At 32.9% G+C, this 16,308-nt stretch overlaps 1 protein-coding gene across 5 annotated transcripts in view; it reads left to right on the forward strand.

The window, feature by feature from the left end:
- Window positions 1-16,308, forward strand: part of LOC132730725 (CUGBP Elav-like family member 2) — a 141,315-nt gene that overhangs the window by 18,256 nt on the left and 106,751 nt on the right. The window contains exon 1 of one of the 5 annotated variants that reach the window (XM_060716787.1): window positions 6,252-6,274. The exons of the other annotated variants lie outside the window; for them this stretch is intronic. The gene's annotated coding sequence lies outside the window, so the exon portion shown is untranslated. Of the gene's footprint in view, window positions 1-6,251; window positions 6,275-16,308 lie in introns of those variants that run through there. 5 annotated transcript variants of the gene reach the window in all.

Below are 16,308 nucleotides of genomic sequence, written 5' to 3' on the forward strand. Positions count from 1 at the left end.
TGAGTATTTTTATTTTTGCTGCATTAAACTGTTATTGAATTGAAAAGCTGACTTTCAGTATCATTTGCATTTTAACAAAACCCGCAGGGAAATATTTCATGGCAGTTAATTATGGGGTAACTGATTTTTGACTTGTTTTGTGCGTAGATTATTTTACAATTGGCCCATTGTGACTTTACATCCATGCATGAGCGAAACCATGCCTTACATTGAAGTAACTGATAGCCATCCTTTGTAGTAGTTACTTTTCAATTTTATTTGTTTAGTTTTTGTGCAAGTGAGAGAAAGCATCTTGACTTACCTGTTTGAACATTGAAATGGTCTCCAATTTATCCTTTTATACTGTATGCTGTTAGCATTGCAATAAGAATTTATGGAATTTGAAAAGTTGTTAGACTTCAAGTTTGTTCCTTGAGTAGATATTGTGCAAACCATGAATTAAAAATTGAATTGAATTAACTGGTTATTGAATTCAGTTATACATTGAAATGTTTATGCAGGATAAAAAAGGGAATTTTTTGGCTCATTAGTGTTTATCTGTGACATCAAGGCAATGTGCAGAAACATGCTGCCTAGTACTGGCCGAAGGTCAAGGTCACACTTTAAATCAACTATCAGAAAATTTAGTGTTCCTATACTCCTTGAAGGATTTTCTTCAACCTTCTCTGAAATGTCCACCTCAACAGTTGGATATGCAGAATTCATGCCGCCCTTGTGCCAGCTCAAGGTCAAAGAATATCAAATGTCAGATAATTATGTGTGGGCTCTATAAATCCTTTGCTGTTTGAATGACTTTCTTTAGCTTGGCTCAAATGTTCACATCAGCAAAGTGTTTTGCAGAACCCATGCTGTTAATGTGCCAGTTCAGGGTCAAGGTCACATGTCAGACAAATGTCAGCCAATTTTGTGTCTAGATTATTAATCCTGTAGTCTTTGAATGACTTTCTTTAGAATTGGCTATTATGTTCATCTCAACAGGAGGATGTATAGAACTTGACCTTGCTGCCATGTCTGCTCAAGGTCAAATGTCAGACAATTTCATTTCAGTAATATGCTTGCTACCTGGAGAGCTTTTTTTAAACTTTGCTCAAAGTTTTGCTTTTAAATTAATAATTAATTGACTGGCCTTCATAAAATCCTGTGCCATAGAGATGATGGGGGTATGACCCCTGTGACAACTCTATTTATTCATATTCCATGAACTATTTATTTCATATTTCATGAACTATTTATTTCATATTTCATGAACTCAACCTTACTTAATGCCATTTTTCACATTTCCACTGCCTATATATATTCTTATGATTAGGCTATGAAATTACATAATTTGAGTTATTGACCGGCTGTAATTGATGGCGAACAATTTGCTCTATTAGGTTCTTGATCAATGTTAATTTTATTTCCGTCTTTTTTTATGAAATATTTACACAGAAAATTGAAGATTAATGGCTTATTATGACAAAAAATGACTGATCCCTAATTACCATATAACCTATTTTAGAGTTGGTGATTAAGCCATTTAATCGAGATAAAATGAATAAATGAGACCGTAGTAAAAAAAGAGAAAGAAAGAAAAAAGGAAAATGTAGTTAAATGCCAGTTTTCTTAGTTATTGTATTTAAATCGAGATATTTCAAGTTCAAGAGAGTATGTTGCATAAAGTTGTGTAGAATGTATTCATAATTTGTTAAACTGAGAGAATTTTAAGTTGATTTTAAATGACATGTGTCAAATGACTTGGAAGATTTTATTGCTGCGGATGTAATTTGTGTAAATACATCTAATAACTCTGTTTTATTTTAGGCAAATAGCCATGAAAAGTAATTTAGGGGGTGGGGGGGCTGAGTTTTGAAAGTACCAGAAAATCTTATATAATTTATCTGCCTGTTATTTTTTGAAATGTACAGGATTGATTTTATCTTAAATTTGATATGGCATCAGTTGTTTGAGTATTGAACCTTGCCATTGGTAATGTATTTTGTGTTATTAACTCTGAGGTTGCTGATGACAGCTGAAGATCAAACAGCCAGCACACCTATGTCATTATGCCCAGAACTGTTCTTTACTCAGTTTTGATAATTTCCCTTAGAATGATGAATGGTTAGTCTAGATTGACAGATGCACGTAGTAAGGTTGGCTTAGGGCGGGGCTAGAGGTGTGTCTTTGCTTATATTGGTCATATATTGTGTTATGTCCAGTTAATAGCTTTATGTTAGACACATATTGGTCATATATTGTGTTAATTGTCCTGATCATAGCTTTATGGAAGTCTTATATTGGTCATATAATATGTTTCGTCCAATGAGAAATACAAATACAATGTATGTGTTTTTTGCCCCTATTAAAATGCTGTAATTGTTTTAATAATGTTGTTAATATATATTAATATAAACAGGAATAGCCTCTGTCTCTTGGTGTTTCCATTACATATCTCATCCTGTTTAATAACTTTTATATAATCATACTTAGCTATTTATATATAGCCCTGAAGGGACTACTTTCATATTTGGATTAATTATATTTCTATTGCAGTAAGTGCAAAGCTCTTAGATGCACCCTGACTACATCTGCTTACTAATTCTTTACTTTCACTTGAATAACATTGATTTATCTTTATCTAAAATGTCTGTGTTACACGTGCAATTTTACTGTTTGTTTGTGTCTAAATGCAGTTAGGCTTGCGCAGATTGCAGGTATGCGATGTTTGTAGAATGGCATTATATAGGGTATAATTAATGTTGACATGGTATGGATGCAGTTGGCACGAGATTGACTGATGTAAAAGAGTGCTGCAGCCTTGATGTTCTCTCCCTGGAATGTTATCTTATTTGTTTATGTTTAGCACAGGATATTCACTGTGACATCTTGTCAGGTCAATCCTCAGTTGACATTGCATCATGTAACCAGCAACACTCTATCTATGGTCAGTCACACTCCTAATGATTGTGTAGGAGTTCTCAAGCACTTTAAACTAGTCTCTTTTCATTTAGAAGCAAAAGCTTTGCAATGCTAAAAACTGTAAAACATTTTCTTAAAACAAATATCTGTAGAATTCAGGCTTCTTCAAACATGTTATTTATCAAAAACAGGTGCAGTGTAAATACGTTCTTAATAGATGCAATTATGATATTTCCTCATGTAATGTTGAAAAATGGGTAAAATTTGAAGAATGCTTAAAAGTTACACTTACTTTGCTACTGTAAAATCTCAATGTATCCCAGCGGCAATTATAAATGGCTTGCCTTAGCCGCAATTAACAGATCTCTTTTTATATAATGTTCAACTGTTTGGTATCTAGTGATACTCTTTGCTTTCTTTTTTGAGATTTTGGCTATATGAAAAGAAAGATTATAACACAAGTTTTAGTGATGGCCAAATCAAGCTCTCCATAAAGGAGGGGGAAAGTATGTTGAGTCCACTTTAGGACCATTTTACATATATAAACTGTCATGAGCTCTTCACCACTGAGGGAGAAAAGTGTGTCGAGTCCAATTGATGCCCCTGTGTACAAGAATATATCATACCCACCTTGAAAGAGGGAGTAAAGTATTTTTAGTCCAGTTTATGAACAATTTACAAGAATAATCAAAGAAGGAACACTTGTATATATATTGTTTCCAACTTGTGGGTCTTTTACAAGAAAAAAAGAAATTCTCCCTCAAGGAGGAAGAAATAGTGTTAGGTTGTCTGTGTTGATTTACCCGGGGAGTATTTGTGTGCAATACTGGTGTTTGTACCTGCATCGTGTAACATCTGATCTAATCAATTATCTATCATATAATCTGGTGGAGACAGGAGTACAGGAACCTTATCATATCTCATGTCCTAACTCTATTTGTCATTTGTTTGATTGAGATTGTGTCCTGCCAGTGTTCATTACCCCCAGCGGGTACTCGAGACAAAATGCCTGTGCCAGGAGCCGCCGTATTACCTCCCGTTCTGCCACGTTAAATTAATATATAAAAGTGATGCAGAGTTTGCAAAGCATTGCTGAACTAAGACATGATTGTATGGCTGAATAGGACTTGTGCTGCATTACAAAACACAACAATAAAGGTAAAGATAAGAACAAAATTCTTATGTGTCTTTAAAAAGAGGTAATATAATTGTTATGTTGAAGTTCAAGAAAATATGTTTACATTTTAAGAAAATACTCAGTATAGTAAATTTATTTCATGGGTATTCTTATTTAGCCTTCATTATAACCACAGAGATTGAAAATTCCACTTGTCAGCTCGTAATTACGAGTAGAATTTAAGAAAACTTAATGCAGAATGAGTAGAAAAATTTTGCCTGCAAATTGGATTTAGAAGCTACTCTTCCTGCAGGACGAGTGACTTTAAAAATATTTTTCGATGTCTGAACCATTGAAATATTTTTTTTACCTTCTTTCATAAGGCCTTAAATTTAATGTTTTCATCTATGCAAAAATATGGGAAGTTCTCTGTATGTACACATACTTGTTAAGAAACATATGCCAGTCTACATTTTTTCTCTTAGGTGATACAATGGTAAGCACGACATATTGCAATAAAAAACTACCACTTTCTTTTCATCGGTAAATTGTCAGCCTACTGTGATCACCCCGTTTCCTGCGAGAATCTATAAAAAATCTTCGAAGCATATCCGTTTTTCTTTATTGAACAAGAGTAACGATTTGTACATATTTGTACTGCGGTAGGGGGGCAAGATCTTGAAGCGTTAAATCGGATGATTTCATTTTGATGCACTGTAAAAGGAACGGTTGGTGAACTAGTATCTTCTGTTTAAAAACTCCCATCTATAATCATTTTTCTCCCGACTAATCGTTTTTTACGCTGTAGGACGAGAATTACATGGGTGAATTGAGCTAACAGTGATTATAATGATCATTTAATGCTCTCCTTTCGTAATAAGATACCGTGAAATAAAATAGCTGAATATGAACATACTCTGCATTAAATGGTTGCAGTGAATGTGTGTTTTCAATAAGGTTGCTATTTTACAAAGTTAATATTATCTGAAGCGGTAAATAATGTAGTATTTGGTAAAGTTTAATTATTAACTTAAGTGTCGAATAGCGAAGTAATTTCTTTTTTATTACAAATCAAATGATTTATAAACATTATCCGTCAATTTTTTTTCCATGTGAATTTTTTCAAAAATGAAATAATTTAAGCCATTCTAGTTATGATAAAAATCTGACTAAAAAGAAAATATAAATGTTAAAAACTGTTTCATAAGAATTGATGAAATCTTCATTCTCAGTAATATGATAATGCGATTTACTTGGCTTGTTATTTCAGAGAAAAAGTAAAAACTGTCATGATATCTGCAGAGACATTCACAAGGCGCAATAAGCTATTCAATTTGTAAGTTGATAGTTTCCTTTAATGACATAGTTCAAACCATTCTGGTTAGCTCAATAGGTAGAGTATTGGATTGTGAATCAGGTGACACAGGTTTGATTCCCGGATGGTGCAGGTCACTTTCGTAGTGATTGACCGTAAAATCCTTCCTACAGTATGAGTTATTGGCACTGTACCTCTGCTCTGGCATGTACAGAACTTGTCAATTCCTTGCAAAAGTGAAGCAAACTTGTACTGGTAAACTGCTTGACAGCCTGCCCAGGAGCAATGTGGTGGCTGAACTTTGCTCTGGTTAAATCAGTGTTGCTTTCTGCCATGATCCGAAGGTAAAACTACCAAACCCTCACCACCACCACCACATGTTATAGTTTAAGCAGTACATCATATAAACTATAGTGAGATTCAAACTCAAAGAGCCATGGCTACCTTGACTACACAATCATTGAGGCTCTGGTAATAATATCAATACATTTTTTATTGGAATATAAAGAATAAAAGAATATAAGTTGACTTTGAAAAAACATTAATTGGACAGGTAATAAATTCATACAATGCTGTGTTAAAATTTCAGGTGATATAAAAACTTGTCACATTCAGTCTAGTGGAGTTTGACAGACACAAATCACACAGCGTATGACATTTTAATTGTGCATGACAACAAATAAAATGCTAGTATTTTCATTAAGAAGTGAATATTATGCACAAGTTTTAAAGTCACCCCCAGGTTAGAAAATCATGCATAATTACTAATTAATTTATGTAAGAATATGATTAATTAGTTAATAAATTTAATAAAGGTGTCATTGTTTAGCAAGTGTACATTTAAAAGTTCACAAATCTGTATTATTCAACTTGATAGATTCATAAAAGATATTACTGTGCTTTTATTTAAAAAAAATTGTTTTTGGGGATTTATCATTTTACAGGTAAAATTGTGTAAATGCGAATATTTAACATTTTTTATTCACAGGTGCTTCATGGTCTTTGTTACAGGTCGTATTTGGGTTAAACAGAAAGAGTAAATATTCTAAACATTTTTGAGTTACTTTCCTTGGAAACAGAATGAGTTCAAATTGCAGTTTTTCTGAGAAAATTTTATTCGTAACTCAGTAATTTTAGTTAAAAAATGACTATTGGTTCAAAGCTTTGAAAGGGTTACATTTGTGACAAAGTTGTGATTTAAAGTTAAAGCATTTATGGATTGAAAGCTCACATAGTGTATAAGTGGTGTGAAAATTATCAGTATGCATAGTGTCCCATGTCTTGTAGAACATTTTTCTATGATAAAACAGAAAAATTAATGAAGTGTTTGTTGAAATATTTTACACATATTACACAAATGAGTACTAGCTTAAGTTAAGCTTCCTTGATTTGGTGTATAATACATGTATTGTAAAGGAGAATAATTATTATATACTTAAGACTTTAAGGTGGTTGGTTGGTTGGTTGGTTGTTTTTTTTTAGCTTATTTGAAATATTCTCTTACCTTACCAGGACTTGTGTCCTAATTATGAAGAAGCATGTTCATGAACACAATAATTATGATTCAAACTCATTATTGACAGATACCATTACCACTTGGCCTCTGTTCTGATAGATTGTCTAGTCAAATGAGCCGTGTCATGACAAAACCAACATAGTGCATTTGCGACCAGCTTTGATCCAGACCAGCCTGCGCATCCACGCAGTCTGATCAGGATCCATGCTGTTCGCTATCGGTTTCTCTACTTGTAAAAGAGTTGGTAAGCGAACAGCATGGATCCTTATCAGACTGCGCAGATGCACACACTATGTTGGTTTTATCGTGACGCGGCTCAAATGTCACTTTTATAGGGTGCAGTAATATTTCAATGAAGCATCTATACAAAGTAGGCCACTCTGCTCTTACAGGCATAGATAAGGCAAGAAGCCCTTTAACCCTTTCCATGCTATATAATATTAAATGGACATGTTCAGCTTTCTGCCTGGACAAAACCTTTCATCATGTTTAGCAAAATTTTTAAAATATGTACTGACTAAATAACAAACAGTGCCCACCATGATCATGAGATCATCACAGTATTGTGCCAGCTGATTTTTAAGTCTGTTCTTATTGCATAGGTAGAAACAGTTGCCTCAAGCAAACACAGTAAAAAGTCACCTTTAATATGGCAGCCAGGTTGTCATTTTCACAAAAAATCTTGAAAAGCAAACTCTTCCCTTGAAATTATCTTTATTGAGGTTTAAAAGATAATGTTTTAGCAGTTGGACTCAGCAATTCATTCCTTTTAAATGGATTTACTTAATGTTACTTACTTAGTGTTATACTTGATAGTTAGGCTATATATTTCATTATATTACATTTGCACAGTTTGTGCAAAATTTTTACATTCCTGCTTTATACATTGTAATCTCACATTTGCTCATTATTTGAAACATCTATCAGGAAGTCATGTAAGCATAAGACTATCAATTGGTTTCTACTTTCTGACAACAGTAATTGGTTATTTTTACCTTTGCCTTATAAAATCAATGTTACAAGCAAAAATAAAATTTGAGCCGCGTCACGACAATACCAACATAGTGCGTTTGCGACCAACATGGATCCACTCCAGCCTGCGCATCCGCGCAGTCTGATCAGGAGCTTACAAACCCTAGAACAAGTAGAGAAACTGATCAGACTGTACAGATCCATGCTGGTCGCAAATGCACTATGTTGGTTTTGTCGTGACGCGGCTCATTAATTATCTTGCAAGACTTGAACAATAATTGCTGTAAAACTTTAAAAAAAAATGTCAGCAAAATTGCAATCATCCCATTTCTGTGCAGTTCTCATTTTACTGTAATTGAGTAACCTGTATTTTTTTTACAAAAAAAAATCATGCATTTTCAGTTAAATGCATTATGAATGTAATTACACCAATTTAGCTCATTTCCTAATAAGGAGGTAGTTTTCCCTGTGCTGTTTCTAAAAAACCGAGCTATCGAATAGCTAATTTTCTGCAAGTTGCTTGCTTTGTGAGCATAAATGTCTTCAGATGGACTTGATCTTGCTGCATGATGGGATATTAAGAAGGGTTAGTTTGCAGATTTGGTTTTTATTGGTAATTAAAATCTATATTGATTAATATTTTACTGGTTTAAGTGGCCTCTTTGGTTGAATGAGTGAGGTTGCTGGCCAAAACTTCAGCTTGGGCTTTAAAATATTTCATTTGAAGAAGCTTCAGCTAGGTTAATGAAGGTCAGTGGTCCTCCTCAGATGATGCCCATTCATGCCAGAAATAATGAACAAAGGGGCACCTGAGATATCCCTATATGGTTGTCATGACAATTAAAATGTTGGTGTGAATTACATACAACCCATTTGAAGCCACCAAAAAAGGGACAAAGTTCCTAGATATTCAAGTTACAATATCAATGGAATAGGCTCTTCAGTAGATTTAGATTTTGACAGGTATTTGACATTTATTCTTATTTCCTCTTGAAATTTAAACAAATTTCCCATATATTACCCTGTTGTGTTTATATTAATTAATGAAGATTAATTATAAGCATTTGTTACAATTGTGTGTCAATTGTTCGCATGATTGTGCTCGTGAAATGTTCTATATAATGAATACATAAATATTGAATTAGGTTGTAAATCCTTCAATTACGCCATTGTTTCTTAATGGTTGCAGCACAATAGTATAGAAGTGGGAGAGGACCCGATGTATTTCTAACAGATTCTCTTGTATCTACATAATACTGCTATCATGTCCAATGTTACTATTGATTCACAAACTGTCACTTTGCGTCTGCTTTTAGACGTAAAACTCGGGAGAATCGTTGTGGATCTGATTGGCTCACTATTGGACAATAAACACGAATAATAAACGCATGTCTTAACTCCGCCACACATCTCCCTTTACAATTAGTTGAAATAATTAATGCATGGGACAGCTTCTGTGTTCTTCAAAATAGGCGCATGCAATATCAACATAAAACTCCAGAACAGGAAATCTATATTTTCATTTAAATAGTTTTTTATACTGCTAGCTTTTAGATAAAAGAACTAGAAATGTTAAGCCGTTTTTATGAACAAATCTTGTGCGAATGTATGAAAGGTTTGGCCTCTTTAATGAGTTTTTTCGTCCATTTGTTTCCTTGAATCATTAACAAGTTTCCAATTTCCAGGAAGCAGTAAAGGTCAATATAGCAAGAAACGTCAACATAGTTAAATATATATCCTATGTGCTGGTGGTTTGTTTAACTATATTTGGTTTATGTTCTAACAAAACTTCCAATGGAAAGGTTTATGAGAGATTATGCTTCATTAAGATATAATTATATCTCTTGTGTGGAGCTTGACATGGCTGCATTTATTTACAGTCCAACCAGCCACTTTACTGTTTGCCTCTTGGCTTCAATGTTTTACTATTGAGACATTAACATTGAGAAAAGGAGTAAATCTGCAAACTCACAAACATCTTCCTATCAGCTAAACCTTTTTCTGTTAAACTTGTTAATCAGTTTTAATGAAACATTAGCAAAACAAATAGTGATTTTCTAGGGCCCTCGTTTCATGATTTTCCAAAATTTGGCCCCATTCCCCTTCCAAATTAATATACATTTTCAACCTATTTTATAAAAAAATTCTAATATCATATTGACAATAGGCCATTGAATGTAGGTCATTTTTCACATGTTTACTAGCATTTCTGCAAGCATATAACACTCAGTGTCTTAAAAAAAACTGACAATCTACAACACCTACACCCACCACCCCCCCTCCAATTTTTTTTAGCAACAAAAAACCCAACAACAAACAAACATACAGAAGGTATGGAATGAGGTAAAACATTGGCTCATTATGCCAGAAAATAACTTTTTTTTTCAGAAACATTTATTACGCTTGATTATTGAATAATGAAGAGCAATTACAGTAAACTTGAGAATATTATAGAACATCAGCTTCTGTTGGCATGCATATGTAATTGTTAAAAGCCTGAGGGACAAAAAAAATGTAATCATTCAATCAGAGTACATTATCAAATATGTTTTCGTATTATGTTAGTTGTGTAGTAATATGATGTAGGAATATTTCCAGCAATAAATGCTGATCTTTAACTAGAAGACATACATTAGTAACATATTAATATTTATCTGTATTTTGCTGTATAGTGCCTTGCAAATTCATCAGCTTACGAGCTACAGGACCCAAGGTTTAAAGTTTCCATGGAATCTGTTTTAGTTCTATCATAAAACAAATTCTTGGAGCATGTAGTAAACATTGTGGAGTCAGCATCATGGGACCAACCATTACTGGTGTTTTATTTGGGGAAACATAAACATGCCCCAAGAGTAGTTTGAACCTTTGAGCTCTAACACGAGATGCTTGCACCTTAAGCACTAGACCACCAATCTTCTTATAAATTATTTTGTTTTCAAGGGAAGCAAAATCACTTGTTTGTATTGCCCAGTTTAAAATTTGTGTTGTCCCACAGGTAAAGTGAAAATTTTCTAGAATTTCCTTTATGAATATTATATGGACAAGTATAGAAATGTTTCAGATAAAATAGACGAGCAAGACAAAGTCAGATATTTCCAGCCCTGGACTTTTATCAATAAGGATTGTTATTATAGTACAATTACAAAGCCTGTTCATTTAGTGATTTAGTTAGTACAAAAGTTTATATATTTATATAGAACTTAGTTGTCCTTAATCTTCATGTACAACCCATGTGTGTGTGTGTGATTGACTTGGTGACCAAGAAGTTTTGAAAATTAGATTAGTTACCAATTGGACAGAGAGTGTTCAGACTTGATTGATGGCCATTGTTGGTTTGTAGAGAATCACAATCAGTAGAGTGACAGTGATTTATTTAACATGGTCATGTGTTTCGTTTAAGATGGGTCAAATAAGATAAGATGTTCTTATGTAAAAACAGTCAAGGTTCTTGCATTTTTTTAAAATGTTTGTTCAGGAAGAAATGTATTTTAAGAAATAACATTTTACCATTTTACGATATATTTGAAAATGGAAACATCTTGGTAAAAGCCATTTTTTAGCTCGACTATACAAAGTATATGGAGAGCTGTCCTACTCGCCCTGGCGTCGGCGTCCACGTCCGCGTCCAGATTTCAGATTAAAGTTTTGGTGCAGTAAAATATTTTTCACTATAACTTTGTCATTTCTTAAGGTATCAACTTCAAACCTCAAATATCTGTTCCTTATCATCAACCACATCTTATGTGACAAGGTTCATAACTCTAGCACCAATATTTTCAGATTTATCTCCCCTTGAACTTAGAATTTTCCTTAAAAATAATATTTTTTACTGTTACTTCTTTATTTCTTAAGGGATCAACCTCATACTTCAAATATATGTACCTTATCATCATCCCCATCTTATGTGACAAGGTTCATAACTCTAGCACCAATATTTTCAGATTTATCTCCCCTTGAACTTAGAATTTTCCTTAAAAAATACTATTTTTTACTGTTACTTCTTTATTTCTTAAGGGATCAACTTCATACTTCAAATATATGTACCTTATCATCATCCACATCTTATGTGACAAGGTTCATAACTCTAGCACCAATATTTTCAGATTTATCTCCCCTTGAACTTAGAATTTTCCTTAAAAAATACTATTTTTTACTGTTACTTATTTATTTCTAAAGGGATCAACTTCATACTTCAAATATATGTACCTTATCATCATCCACATCTTATGTGACAAGGTTCATAACTCTAGCACCAATATTGCAAGAATTATCTCCCCATAAACTTAGATTTTTTTACTAGAAAAATGTTATTTTTTTACTATAACTTTTTTAGTTTTAAAGGTATCTACCTCAAACTTCAAATACTTATTCCTTATCATCAATTACATTTTATGTGACAATGTTCGTAACTCTTGAAGCAATATTTACAGATTTATCTTTCTTTGAACTTAGGATTTTCTTTAAGAAATATGATAACTTCTTTACTTTTTAAGGTATCTACTTCAAACTTCAAATATATATTTCTTATCATTACACAAATGTTGTGTGAAAGGTTCATAACTCTAGCATGACTTTTTCTAGAATTATTCCCCTTGATCTTGGAATTTATGTTAACAAATGATATTTTTTTACTATAACTTAATACATAATTATACATAATTGGTTTTTCTTTAATAGTTTTGTCCTCCTTACTGCGTCCAGTATTTTATTAGTCGAGCTTGGCTGTCTCCTGTGACAGCTCTTCTTGTGTTGCCTGTACAGAGTAGTGGCGACAAATAAGGATCACTTCTCTGTCTGTCAGTCTGTCTGTCCGTCTGTCAAATTGTATTTAAAAAATATCAGTTAAGCATTTGTGGATGTAATTTAAATAATAAATAATAATAAATATCTTGGCTTTTTTTGTTGGCTTTGAGTCCCGAAATTGCAAACTTCCTACTCAAGTCAAGCTTTGTTAATTATATTCTTATAATTATAATATTTACCATCTTGTATGATATATTAAAGATCAGTTAACTTGTAAACAACAACAGTCCTGGTTTTGATTTATCACGGAATGATGAGTTAATTGTCATCAGTCATTGTAATAGTGTCATGTTCAGTTAACAGTGCTATATATTATGTATATGTGCCCTGTTATACATGTATATATGTACTGTTAAACAGTGTTATGTTAACAGTGTTATATATGTTCTGTTAACAGTGTAATAGGAAATTACCCGCCTATATGACTGAAACAAACAAACAAACAGTGTATTACATATGTTTGTATCATAGTTTGGGGACCTTTCTGTTGAAAATGTGTCGAGTTAAATCGTATACATATACATGCACCGTGCGTTAACTGGAGTGCAGGTATTAGTTACCCGCACTCCAGAGCATGCCCATTGATTGGCTCATTTTTGCTGGGGTTTACTTATTGTGACGGCAGAGAAAGGGAAAGCGACAGAAATGTCATATTTAGATGCTCGTTCATTGGTTACTTTTCTCCGGGGTTTCATATTGTGACAACAGGGAACGTGTTTTTATGTTTGACTATGATACAAAAGAGAAAGAACATCAAAACACTCGGCAATCTGATTTATACTCGGGGGCTACGCCCCCTCGTATAAATCAGATAGCCTCGTGTTTCGATGCTCTTTCTATTACTTACAGTGTTATATATGTTCTGTTAACAGTGTAATTCATATGTTTACAGTGCTATTTATTTACTTCGAACAGTGTTATATATATATACTATTAACAATGTTAATTTTGTTATGTTTGTTGTTTGTGATGTTATTTTAACAGCACTGTTATACAAAAATTGCGATATTCTGTTAACAGCAATATTTCATACTATGAATGGAGTAAAACTCCACCCTACTTTTATAAACTGAGTGTGAAGTGGCATGAAATTCTATTATTTGTTTTTACTTGCTTTTAAACCCCATGCAATGCTCTCATCAATTTAACAATTTTTGTAAAAGCATAAAATGTTTCTCTTAACATTGGGGGAGAAGAAACCTGTTTCTTCTTTGACTTTAAAGTTTAGTGATAAGAGATCTTGGGTACAGAGAGTTTTCAAAAAGATTTTTAATTGAAATTATCAGGATTTCTTTAAAATCTTATCTTACTTATAGAAGAAAGCAGTTCATTATTTGAAATATTTTAAGTGTTTTGTTGCTCGAGTAGTTAGTAGTGTATCTTGTGTGTGAATCACAGAGAACCTGTTTGAAGTTAATTGAGATGAGTGAGTTAATCTCCTATCTTAAATTGTTTGACTCTAAGCCCTAATCTCTACCATATGTAATAGACCTACTGGAAAAAAGAAATGTTCTGTTTTATGGCTAGGATATAGTTGGAGGAAGCGGTGCTTTAACCAATCTTGATGAACTGGTGTAGGTTTTATCACAGATGAAGAATCAATGTTGGCAGGATTTTCCTCTGTATTTGGGTTCTTATTAATTGGTAACAGGTTCTATGCCCTTTGATGTTGTGCAGTGTATTTGCACTAAGTTAAGACCACAAGTATCTTCCTATCTGATCTGCATGCAAGCTACCAGTATGGACAGAGACTGTATTGTTATTTCAAGTTACAACTTGATTTTTCCATTCCTTAATCATAGCTGTATTTCATATTGATTGATTGTTTATCATGCGTATCTGTGCCAATAAATGTTTTTTATTGTCTTTCTTTATTATTGTACTAAAATAAATAGTATAGGGAGATGGAATGCCAGATTTTTGTATTTGAAAGGAGAATATTTTAGAGAAATATTGATACATTGTATTACATTGTATTCCAGTGATTGAAATCAAATCAGTTTCAAGGCTGCAGGCCTCAGATACTCTTAAATGAGATTCTAACATAATGTCTTTTGATATCAATACAAGTTTTCCAGAAAATTATTTTGTTAAATAATGTGAAGCTCTCACCAAATGAAACAATAGAAGGTTATTTAAATTTTTACATTATGATATATAACCAGGTCACTGATATGCAAAGTTTCTCAAGTTGACAGCAGCAATCAAGTAAATTAAGATTTACAAAGGTGCACTGGTATAAATAATTCCTATGTTTGAGCTCATTTAGGTTGTGGAAGCTTGTTGGTTTAACTGCATGCCAGGCTTTGAATTGCACCGGGAGACACTTGCATGGGGGTCATTTATAGGGGAAGCCGTCAGAGGTGTTTGTGCAACAATTATAATATGTACTGTCTTATTTTCTTTTAATTTTCTGTATATTGGCAATCATTCTACAAAAGTTAAGAGTGAAGCCACGCTAGCACATATATCTTAAGGTAAATACCGGTATTTTGATGTAAATTTTGCCAATTTTACTATATTGAAATTACCTTGTTATTTTGCATTGGACAGTACTTTATTTTAAGGCAATTTCTCTAGGGTAAAAAAATAAAGAGATTTTTTTAAAGTTCAGTTGTCAACAATTAATCTGACAAATTTCCATCCATTGCTAGAGTACTATCTGAAATTCTTTTATAAGGTCTACCTGGCCATAATGTCTTGCTGTTTGTATTTAATATTAATTCTAAAATCTTTGTGGGTCTTTTTTTAAACCAAATACTTTTATCATTACTATCCAAACAAACTTTGATATTTTAAACTTTTTAAATGGTTATTTTTGCCTACCTCTTGATTAAAGAGATGCTGTACCTCTTGAAGAAATGATTTACCATCACTTACCATACAAAAAAGCAGGAAAGGAAAGAAAAAAGACATGTATCATAATGATAACTTCTTCAAGTTCTCTGTCTACAACAATAAAAGCCTGTGTATAGTACATTATAACCCTGAAACAGCAAAACACTTGCCACTGAAACACACTAACAGATGCTGTGTCTAGTGCTTCTACCCAATGGTTTTCCTCATCAATGTTTGCGCACATACTTCACTTTTAAGCACCTTGTCAATATAAAACCTGGCCATTTTTACCTGTTTCCCCCTCCTCATGTCTTTGAGGTAGATAAGAAGCTGGTTTAATCAATGCTGAAGAAATTGTCATTGATTCGGCTCCTCAAGTTTCTGAGATTGGTCTTGTATCTAATTTCCTGTATACATTGATTAATAGTTCGTTTTTTTCTTCTCTGTTTCCTCTTTTCTAGGCAACATGCAGTTTAATATGCACACCAGTAAGATTTCTTTCACAGTAATAAAAAAACGAGCCTGCGAGCAATTCCAGGGATAATTCATTTTGACAGATCTTTTATAAAATTTCTCAATGAAATTTTGAAGTTTTAGACTTTGTGTCTTATGAAAGCTTGGGCAGTGAATTTATGGCTTTTGTAGATGGTGATCAAGCACTTGTTGAATATTAGATGAATTTTCTATTTATAGTCCCAATATATTGAATGTCATATTGTGTGCAACTGTAAACCATCCTCTAGGCTCTTTATCTTACCAATATATTTAGATTTTTATTAATACTCTCTTCTAATTGTTGCATAATAAGTTTTATGTTGTTCAAAGCAAATCATGTCAGATACTTTCAGA

Source organism: Ruditapes philippinarum, unplaced genomic scaffold, assembly GCF_026571515.1.
Source record: "Ruditapes philippinarum isolate M1 unplaced genomic scaffold, ASM2657151v2 ctg275_1_1_1_1, whole genome shotgun sequence".
Taxonomy (NCBI): domain Eukaryota; kingdom Metazoa; phylum Mollusca; class Bivalvia; order Venerida; family Veneridae; genus Ruditapes; species Ruditapes philippinarum.